Genomic DNA, 10,941 nt, shown 5'->3' on the forward strand with positions numbered 1-10,941 from the left:
ACCCCCACCTACCCATCTACCCCCACCTACCCCCACCTACCCCCACCTACCCCCATCTACCCCCACCTACCCATCTACCCTCACCTACCCCCACCTACCCCCATCTACCTACCCCACCTACTCCCATCTACCCCCACCTACCCATCTACCCCCACCTACCCCCACCTACCCCCACCTACCCCCATCTACCCCACCTACCCATCTACCCCCATCTACCCCCACCTACCCCCATCTACCCCACCTACTCCCATCTACCCCCCCACCTACCCATCTACCCCCACCTACCCCCACCTACCCCCACCTACCCCCATCTACCCCCACCTACCCTCTACCCTCACCTACCCCCACCTACCCCCATCTACCCCCACCTACCCATCTACCCTCACCTACCCCCACCTACCCCCATCACCCCCACCTACCCATCTACCCCCACCTACCCATCTACCCCACCTACCCCCCCCCACCTACCCCCACCTACCCATCTACCCCACCTACCCATCTACCCCCACCTACCCACCCCACCTAACCCCCACCTACCCCCACCTACCCCCACCTACCCATCTACCCCCCCCCCCTACCCCCCCTACCCCCACCTACCCCCATCTACCCCCACCTACCCTCTACCCCTACCCCCACCTACCCCCCCATCTACCCCCACCTACCCCATCTACCCCACCTACCCCCACCTACCCCCACCTACCCCCACCTACCCATCCACCACCCCCACCTACCCATCTACCCCCACCTACCCCCACCTACCCCCATCTACCCACCCCCCACCCCATCTACCCCCACCTACCCCCACCTACCCCCCATCTACCCCCACCTACCCATCTAACACCACCTACCAATCTACCCCCCACCTACCCTCACCACCCCCCCACCTACCCCCACCTACCCACTACCCCCCACCTACCCTCTACCCCCACCTACTCCCACCTACCCCCACCTACCCCATCTACCCATCTACCCCACCTCCCCCATCTACCCCCACCTACCCCCATCTATCCCCACCCTAACCCCACCTACCCCACCTACCCCCCACCTACCCCTCTACCCCCACCTCCCATCTACCCCCACAGTACCCCCACCTACCCCCATCTACCCCCAACTACCAGCTAACCCCACCTACCCCAACCTGCCCCCTCTAACCCCCCCACCTACCCATCTAACCCTCCACCGACCCATCTACCCCCCACCTACCCCCATCCTACCCCCACCTATACCCCCACCTACCCATCTACCCCCACCTACCATCTACCCCCACTACCCCCACCTACCCCCACCTACCCCCCTCTACCCCCACCTCCCATCTAACCCCCACCTACCCCCCCCCCCCCCCCCCCCCATCTACCCCCACCTACCACCCCCACCTACCCCACCTACCCCCACCTACCCCACCTACCCAGCTACCCCCACCTACCCCCACCTACCCCCACCTACCCCCATCTACCCCCACCTACCCATCTACCCCACCTACCCATCTACCCCCACCTACCCCCACCTACCCCCTACCCACTACCCATCTACCCCCACCTACCCCCACCTACCCCCACCTACCCATCTACCCCCACCTACTCCCATCTACCCCCACCTACCCCCACCTACCCCCCACCTACCCCCATCTACACCCCACCTACCCATCTACCCCCATCTACCCCCACCTACCCCCACCTACCCCCCACCTACCCCCATCTACCCCCACCTACCCATCTACCCTCACCTACCCCCACCTACCCCCATCTACCCCCACCTACTCCCATCTAACCCCACCTACCCATCTACCCCCACTACCCCCACCTACCCCCACCTACCCCCATCTACCCCCACCTACCCATCTACCCCCATCTACCCCCACCTACCCCCATCTTCACCCCCACCTACTCCCATCTACACCCCAGACCTACCCATCTACCCCCACCTACCCCCCTACCTACCCCCACCTACCCCCACCTACCCCCATCTACCCCCCACCTACCCATCTACCCTCACCTACCCCCACCTACCCCCATCTACCCCCACCTACCCATCTAACCCCCACCTACCCCCACCTACCCCACCCCATCTACCCCCACCTACCGATCTACCCCCACCTACCCATCTACCCCCACCTACCCCCACCTAACCACCCCACCTACCCCCACCTACCTACCATCTACCCCCACCTACCTACCATCTACCTCTATCCTACCCCCACCTACCCCCACCTACCCCCACCTAGCACCCCCACCTACCCCATCTACCCCATCTAACCCCACCCCCCACCTACCCCAATCTACCCCCCCTACCCCATCATGACCCCCACCTACGCCCATCGACCCTACCACTACCCCCACTCTAACCCCAGCGAACCCCCCCCTACCCCCATCTAACACCCCCACCTACCCTAACCTACCCCCCCACCCCACCTACCCCAACCTACCCCACTACCCCCACCTACCCATCTACCCCCCCACCTACCCCCACCTACCCCCATCTACCCCCCACCTACCCATCTACCCCCACCTACCCCCACCTACCCACCCCCATCTACCCCCACCTACCCATCTACCCCCACCTACCCATCTACCCCCACCTACCCCCACCTACCCCCACCTACCCCCACCTACCCATCTACCCCCACCTACCCATCTACCCCCACCTACCCCACCTACCCCCACCTACCCCCATCTACCCATCTACCCCCACCTACCCCCCTACCCTACCCCCCTACCCCCCTCTACCCCACCTAACCCCACCTACCCCCCCTACACCCACCTACCCATCTACCCCCACCTACCCATCTACCCCCACCTACCCCCACCTACCCCATCTACCCCACCCCCACCTACCCATCTACCCCCACCTACCCCCACCTACCCCCATCTACCCCCACCTACCCATCTACCCCCACCTACCCATCTACCCCCACCTACCCCCACCTACCCCCACCTACCCCCACCTACCCATCTACCCCCACCTACCCATCTACCCCCACCTACCCCCACCTACCCCCACCTACCCCCATCTACCCCCCCACCTACCCATCTACCCCCACCTACCCCATCTACCCCCACCTACCCCACCCTACCCCCACCTACCCCCACCTACCATCTACCCCCACCTACCCATCTACCCCCACCTACCCCCCACCTACCCCCACCTACCCATCTACCCCCACCTACCCCCACCTACCCCCACCTACCCATCTACCCCCACCTACTCCCATCTACCCCCACCTACCCCTACCTACCCCCATCTATCCCAGGGAGGGTTCCTCCTCTTTCACAGCCCAATCCAAGTACTGGGTCTGCAAAGAAACTCTCCTTGAAGTCAGGAAGGACGAAGAGGGATGTTGGTACCTTGTGATTTAGTCCCTGGACCGCTGTGAGGACAGATGGGACCAAAGCCGAAGGGTGGCCAGGAAGCTCTGTGTCCCTAAGCCACCCCACGGGGGGAGAGGCCCTGCTCATGTTCTTTTGTTTGTTTTTGTTTGTTTTGTTTTGTTTTCTGAGACAAAGTCTCACTCTTGTCCTCCAGGCTGGAGTGCAATGGCACGATCTCAGCTCACTGTAACCTCCACCTCCCAGGTTCAAGTGATTTTCCTGCCTCAGTCTCCCAAGTAGCTGGGATTACAGGCACCTGCCACCACACCCAGCTAATTTTTGTATTTTTTAGTAGAGATGGGGTTTCACCACGTTGGCCAGGCTGCTGTACGAACTCCTGACCTCAGGTGATCCACCCACTTCAGCCTCCTAAAGTGCTGGGATTACAGGCGTGAGCTACCACACCTGGCCGAGGCCCTATGTTTTTAACTAAAAAGCCACCAACGCCCTCTGTCCTGTTCCTGCTCAGGACACTGGAAGGCATGACAAATCGCCATCACATGGGAATTCCACACCAGTATCTTAGATCACACCGGATTTCTGCACAAAGCGTAAGGACACTGAGCGGGGGACAGGGGGCAGGGGGGACGTCACTTCTGAGACCGGCCTTTTGCTAAACTCAGCCATTTTCTTCCCTGTTCTGTTGCTTAAGTCCCCTCCTGCAGTTTACAATCCCGACCTGCCACCCTCACCAGGATCACGACGGAGCCAAGACGCACCGGCGGCCGACCTCCCAGTGTGACAGCTTTCTGGTTATGTCTGCACATCATGGAGGAACCTCCTAAAGGAGTTTCAGGAAGTTTATGTTTGGAAGCCGCGATTATCACTTTCGTTCATGGCCCCGCTTTATAATGGGAAACAGACACCTCACAGAAGTGCCAGGAAGGGGTCTGCTTTGAAACGTGTTCAAATAAAAGGATTGAGGAGAGCCTAGTGCTTACAAATATCGTAAAGACACTTCATTATTGACGGTGCCTGCCTCACATTCACTGTGGACTTGCAAGCCCCAAACTCATCCTGCCCCTGGATGGCCGGGGCACCCAGCCCTTCCGCCTCCACACTTTGTTTTACTTTCCTCAAAAAAAAAAAAAAAAAAAAAAAAAAAAAAAAAAAAGCTGTAATGAGATGCACAATTAACAACATGTTTAGCTAATTGAGTCTGTCCACGGCATATCCCAACCTGGGCGCTGAGAGATAAGTCTGTCACCTGGAGCGTGCCACAAAGAGGAGAAAAGGCAAAGTCAGCAGCTAATAGAAATTGTTACTTGGGGAGGACGCCCCTAACCACGTCAGATCAAAGACACAGACGGACTCTTCCCACCAAATTAATTCGCCTCTGAGGTCTTGGCATTGGGTTCAGCACTCTCTATTATCAATTGGAAAGCAAAATGCTTTGTTTTGCCTGAAAGACGTTCCCAGATGGCACATTCCCCTGAGTGCACCCCCTCGGTTGCGAGTCCGAAGGCATCGTGATCAACACCATGGTCAATCTGGATGGCCCAATCGCATCGAATCCGGCCTGCGTGAAAACACTTCACTTCTGACCTCCTTGACACCAGCGCCCAGAGCCGCCCCAGACGCCGCACACTGCACTTACCCTGGAGCAAGCGGGCGTGTCTGCCGGCGCTCATCCCCTGTGGCGTGTGGTTGCAGAGGGACTGCTGCCCCGTGTCCGGCTCCACGCCCCAGGTGCCCGCAGCAGCAGCAGTGTGCTGGGGCTGTGTCTCTGCGCACTGGCTGGCTCTGGGCTGGGAAGTTTCAAGCATTCCCTTCTCCCCCTTCACACACTTAACCCTACCTTGTCTGGTCAAGAGGGATCCAGACAAAATCAACCTTCTGCGTCAAGAGCTGCGTCCAGCTGCCTCAGAGGCACAGAGTCTGTTCCTGGCCCCACCTGGCTTTCACCATAAACTAGAACGAGCGTCCAAGGCCCAGGACGCTGCAGCTTTGCAAGGGTGAGCGGCTTTTTCCTAACCCACTGGGCTTTTTTCCTCCCAGGCGGCAGAGGGGTGCACCTGCTCCAAGGGATTTGGGATGTCCAGCCCTCTGGTCTCTGGGGGGGCACCCTCGGTGGGGGCTTCCCCTGGAGAGTTTAACACTCAGACCCCACTCCAGGCTCAGCAAGGGGCACTGGTTGGGGGGATTCCAGCCCACTCCTCAATTCTCTATGGGGACCCTCGGCCAGCCTTGGTGCTTTCAGAGCTCTGGTTTCCTCGTTCGTAGGAGATAAACAGCACCCAAAACTGAGCCGCAGCCACTGAGGCAGGCTACTGCCAGGTGGAGTGCAGGTGCATCAGTGATCCTGCCTGCCTTCCCCTGAGTCCCGAGTCGCCGTTCCATCCACTTAAGGCGTCCTGGGCTCTCATGAGCTTCCAGGGAAACTGAGTCACAGGAATTTAATCATGGCCAAAATTTAGCCCATAAATAGCCATTGAGCGGCTTCATGCCGGATGGGGAGATGTGAGGGCGGGCGCAGGAGGAGGCGTGGGCACGTGCCCTGAGGGCAGCAGCACACCTTGCGTTCTCAGTTAGGTCTGGACAGCAGATTCGCAGCGCCTTTTCCCGCTTTCTACTTTCCTGTATTTTTGAAGTTTGCTACAATGAGCATGTATTGCCTTTATAACGAGAAAACAGACATTTAAAAAATGTTTCAGAAGCCCGTCCTGACCACCCCTCGTTTTCCCCAGACCCACTTCCTTGGAAAGACCTTCCCATTGCTTCCACACTGCTGTTTTCACACTCGCCTTCCGACGGGCACCTCCCACAGCCCGAGCACCCCAGTTTCACACTCGCCTTCCGACGGGCACCTCCCACAGCCCGAGCACCCCAGTTTCACACTCACCTTCCGACGGGCACCTCCCACGGCCCCAGCGCCCCAGTTTCACACTCGCCCTTCGACAGGCACCTCCCACAGCCCGAGCTTCACACTCACCTTCTGACTGGCACCTCCCACGCCCCGAGCACCCCAGTTTCACACTCACCTTCCGACGGGCACCTCCCACAGCCCGAGCGCCCCAGTTTCACACTCGCCCTTCGACAGGCACCTCCCACAGCCCGAGCTTCACACTCACCTTCTGACTGGCACCTCCCACGGCCCGAGCGCCCCAGCAGCCCCCTTTGCTCCCCTGAAGCAGGTGTGGCCAGTGAGGCCCCGGGAGGGAGATGTGCCCGTCCTTATGGGGCCTCCGGCCCGCGTTCCCTGCACCTACACAAAAACTGACTCTCACTTCCAGGAAGCTTCTAGAAAGGGCCCCAGCACGGTGGTCAGAACACAGAGTCCCAGCACACCGATTGGTGCACCCTCAGCCGCCCCTAAGTGAGGGGTCTGGCAGGGTCCACCTGGGTGACGGCCTCCGCTTTCAAAGCCCCAGGCTGCCGGGGCACCATCCCATTCTTTTGGGGACTTCGTACAGGTTGTTGACTCCAGGAGGGCAGGAACAGCACCCGACTGGGAGTCTGCAAGTGTGTGGGGTATGACATTCATCTCACATGCACAGAGCACACCATGAGTAAAGAATTCTCATCCTCTGGTATTTCTCTTCCTGTTTTTTAAATTAAGGGGAAACTCACTGCACATAAAATTAAGGTTTTCAACTATGGCACAGTAGGTGGCATGAGGCACATGCTGTACTATGCCTTCCGTTTACTTCCAAAGTCTTTTCATCATCCCCAAAGACCACCCAATGACTGCCCATCCCCGCCAGCCCCAGACAACCACCCATGGGCCCCCGTCTGCTCTGCCATGTCACAGGGATGCAGCTGGCCACGTGTGGCCCTCGCGTCTGGCTTCTTCCACTTCCATGACATTCTCCAGGCTGGCCCACACCGCAGCATGGATGAGGCCCTCACTCCTTTGTGGCTGAGTCTTACTCCTCGGTGGGGAGAGACCTCATGTTGGGTAAGCAGGCATCGGTCCATCCAAGGACATCTGGGTTGACTCCACCTTTTGGCCATTGGGGGAACCCTAGAGATAGAAGTGCCATTTTCACCCCGACCCACAGTGCTCCCCCTGAAGTCTGAGTTGGAACCACCCACCTCTCAACGGGTCCAGATGGCCCTATTCCTCCAGCGTTTCCAAGAACACACCTGGCACACATCGTCACCTGGTCTCAATCCCATGGAGGGACCCTGGGGTTGCTTCTAATCATTGTTCAACATCTACCCTCTCTGTGCATGGCTCAGGAAGAAGGTGGGGTGGGAAAGAGAGATCTCTGAGTGATCAGGTTGTCTTGCAGTTCCAGATGCTGCTCCCAGTATTGGTCAACGTTGGTGGATTCCAAGTTCTAGAGCCTCTGTCGGGTCAAATGAAATATCTGAAGTTGGCACAAATGCAGCCATCCTCAGGTGGGGCCCCATCACCCTCAGGAAATCCCGGGCATCTTTGGGCAGCAGGGAGCTGGGCAGGTCCATCACCCTCAGGAAAGCCAGGGCATCTAGCCAGGAGCTGGACAGCTCCATCACTCTCAGGAAAGCTGGGGGGTCTGGGCAGCAGGGAGCTGGGTGGGTCCATCACCCTCAGGAAAGCCAGGGGATCTAGGCAGCAGGGAGCTGGGCAGGTCCCATCACCCTCAGGAAAGCCGGGGCATCTTTGGGCAGCAGGGAGCTGGCTGGGTGCATCACCCTCAGGAAAGCCAGGGTGTCTTTGGGCAGCAGGGAGAGTCCCCCGTCATCCTGTGGACATCTGTCATTTGTGCAGAAGCCTTGACGTAAGATAGAAGCAACATTTCCTGGAAGTTTCTTACAAACTTAAACCAAGGACAGAGGGTCCTAGAGGAATTAAGGGCTTTGCTGTCCACTTTAAGTGGAGAGAATTCTTTTTCATTCCTTTATCATCACTAAAGGTTGGATTTCAGAGTAAGTACTCAAGCACGTGGAGGAAGATGAGGGAGGGAAGATGGAAGGAGGGTGAGGAAATGTGGGCATCTGGTTCCCTGGCTGTGCACTCAGGGGACCCTGGGGGACCACCTGCTTAACAGGCAGATGCCTCTGTGTGTCGCCATCAAGTGAGGTTGTGGCTGAGCCCAGTTAACACTCGGGGCGCCCATGCACGGCTGGAGCCTGAACAGTCTCTTGGTGACAGCAGTGACCACATGGCATCCTCCTGCAGGAACCATGTGGCTGGCTTTTATTCTCTCTATCCTTGGGCAGAAAGAGGAGGAAAAAGCAATGAGTCCTGTCCTTCTACCTTCCAGTAGGTCAGAAATGTTTTCATAAGATAAAAGTTATAACTGAAAGAAACAGCAGGTCTGGGCGTAAAAATCCTGTGTTTTCAGCCTCGAGTGTGTGTGGGAGAGCGGGAGCTCAGGGTGTCTCTCCTGGGGGCCATGAAGCAGGAAGAAAAGGCTGTGGGGCCAATGCCAGCTCCACTTTACATCTGGGTGCTGGGGCTGCCACAGCAAAGTGCCACAAACTGGGGGGTCCATGTGACAGAAATTCGCCCTCTCCCTCACTGGAGGCCAAGTCTTAGATCCAGTTGTTCCAGGGCTGTGCACCCTCTGAGGGCCCCAGGGAGGCCCCTTCCTGCCTCCTCCAGCTCCCAGCGGCTCCCAGGGTGGGGTGGCATGGGCAGCCACGTGTTCAGAGCTCCCAGGTGTCTCCAGGGCTCCGCCAAGGCTGACACCCTGGTTGGCACTAGGACTCTGATTAGGATTTTGGACAAAGCATTTCCTCCACGGGCAGACACAGAGCACACCCCTGGGTAACAGCACACCCAGCTTTTTAGAAGCGTCACCAAACACTGGCCATCCAAGTGAGAATCAGTGAGATTGCAAAGTGGTTGTCATTAGTGAGGGTGTCAGATGGCCTGGTGTGTTTAAGTAACCAAAAGCAAGTCCTTCTGATACCTTGCATGTTGGAGGGGGTATTCCAGTGCTGGTTAGAATTAAAACCCAAAGCAGGTCATTGATTCTGATGGGAGTGCCCTGGCCCCAGGATCATTAACAAGGGTTTCAGGGAGGAAAAACAGATGATATTGTCTGTCCCTGGTCCAAATTCATGGTGCATCCCCATTTCCATAGCAATTCCATGCAGGTCTTTTATATGCTGCTATATTTTATATCTGTTGCTGTGCTGCTACATACTCCAAAACTTAATGGCTTAGAGAGCAAAAAATCACTTTTTATCTCTCACAGACTATTAGCCAAGAAAGTGGGAAGTGCTCAGCAGGGCGGTTTTCCTCAGGGTCTCTCATGTGGTTTTATGTCAGCCAGGGCTGCATCACCTGAAGGCTCAACTGTGGCTGGTGGCTCCCTCACAAGGTGGGTGGGCTGGCACTGGCTATTGGCTGAGGGCCCCAGTTACTCTCTGGGGCCTGCTTGAGTGTCCTCACCGCATGGTGGCTGGCTTCTTCTAGAGTGAGTGAGCCAACAGGCCAAGTGGAGGCTGCAATGCCATTATAATCCAGCCTCAAGGGGAAGTCACACATTGACCACCACTGTACTCTATGCTGACCACATAGACCAGCCCTGCTGTGTGGGAGGGGAGCACACATAGACAAATACAGGAGTTGGGGGGTCACTGGGGCCATCTGGGAGGTTTGCCACCATCACCCGTCCTGTTCCCTAAATGACCTGCATCCCCAGGTTTCCTATTCTCAGCATTATGTGCCACCTTGAGGGGCTGGGAATGAGAAAAAGTATTGTTTTCAGACAGAAAGCATCTCTTTTATATTTAACAGCCCTTCCTTTAGTTTATCTCTTCCCTCTCTTACTTTATTTAAAAGTAGCAAGAGGCCAGGTGTAGTGGCTTATGCCTGTAATCCCAACACTTTGGGAGGCTAAGGCAGGTGGATTGCTTGAACCCAGAAGTTTGAGACCAGCCTAGGCAACATGGCAAAACCCCATCGCTATTTTATAATATTACTGTTTTTAAAAAATGAATAAATAAAATAAAGTGCAAGATATGCTACCCTCAGTGCCCTTCTTACAAAGCTTGCTAGCTTGATCATTCAGCTTGTTGGGCCACTTTCCACATTACTGCAGGCCATGGTCTTGCTGATAGAATAAGAGTGCCTATTTCTGGTGGAGTTTGACTGAGCATTCTTGCCTGAAGTCTCCTGAAGCTGTAGTCTTGCATCAGCTGGAGTTGCAGTCTCATTTGAAGGCCTGACTGGGGCTGGAGGAGCCACTTCCCAGGTCACTCCATCACACACTGGCCAGTGGTGCTGTTGGCCAGAACTCAGTTCTCTCCAAATGGACCCTGCCATGAGGCCACTTGAATATACAGCATGGTGGCTGGCTCCCGTCAGAGTGGATGACCTGAGAGACCAAGACAGAAGCTGTGGTGCCTTGTACAGCTCAGTCACAGAAGTCACATGCTGTCAGCTCTGCCATGTTCCACATGCATCAGCCCTGAGTCAATGTAGGAAGATGAAAAACCCCAGGAGGTATGGGTCAGTGGGTTCACCTTGGAGGCCACAGAGCTGGCCCAGCGCTGTCCCAGAGGGGGATTCAGTGACAGAGCCAAAGGGATTCCAATGACTCAACCTGAGAATGACCAGATTAGACAGGACTGATCAGGCTAAGATGATGAAAGGCCTGCTAACATGACACAGGGACAGGCCCCAGACAGAGTCCCT

At 56.9% G+C, this 10,941-nt stretch overlaps 1 long non-coding RNA gene across 1 annotated transcript; it reads left to right on the plus strand.

The window, feature by feature from the left end:
- Positions 1–5,045: 5,045 nt before the first annotated feature.
- Positions 5,046–6,898, plus strand: LOC104655992. The gene is made up of 2 exons (XR_747050.1): positions 5,046–5,320; positions 6,779–6,898. It is a non-coding gene; the product is annotated as an uncharacterized LOC104655992 (long non-coding RNA).
- Positions 6,899–10,941: the final 4,043 nt, after the last annotated feature.

This window comes from Rhinopithecus roxellana, chromosome 20, assembly GCF_007565055.1.
Source record: "Rhinopithecus roxellana isolate Shanxi Qingling chromosome 20, ASM756505v1, whole genome shotgun sequence".
NCBI lineage: Eukaryota > Metazoa > Chordata > Mammalia > Primates > Cercopithecidae > Rhinopithecus > Rhinopithecus roxellana.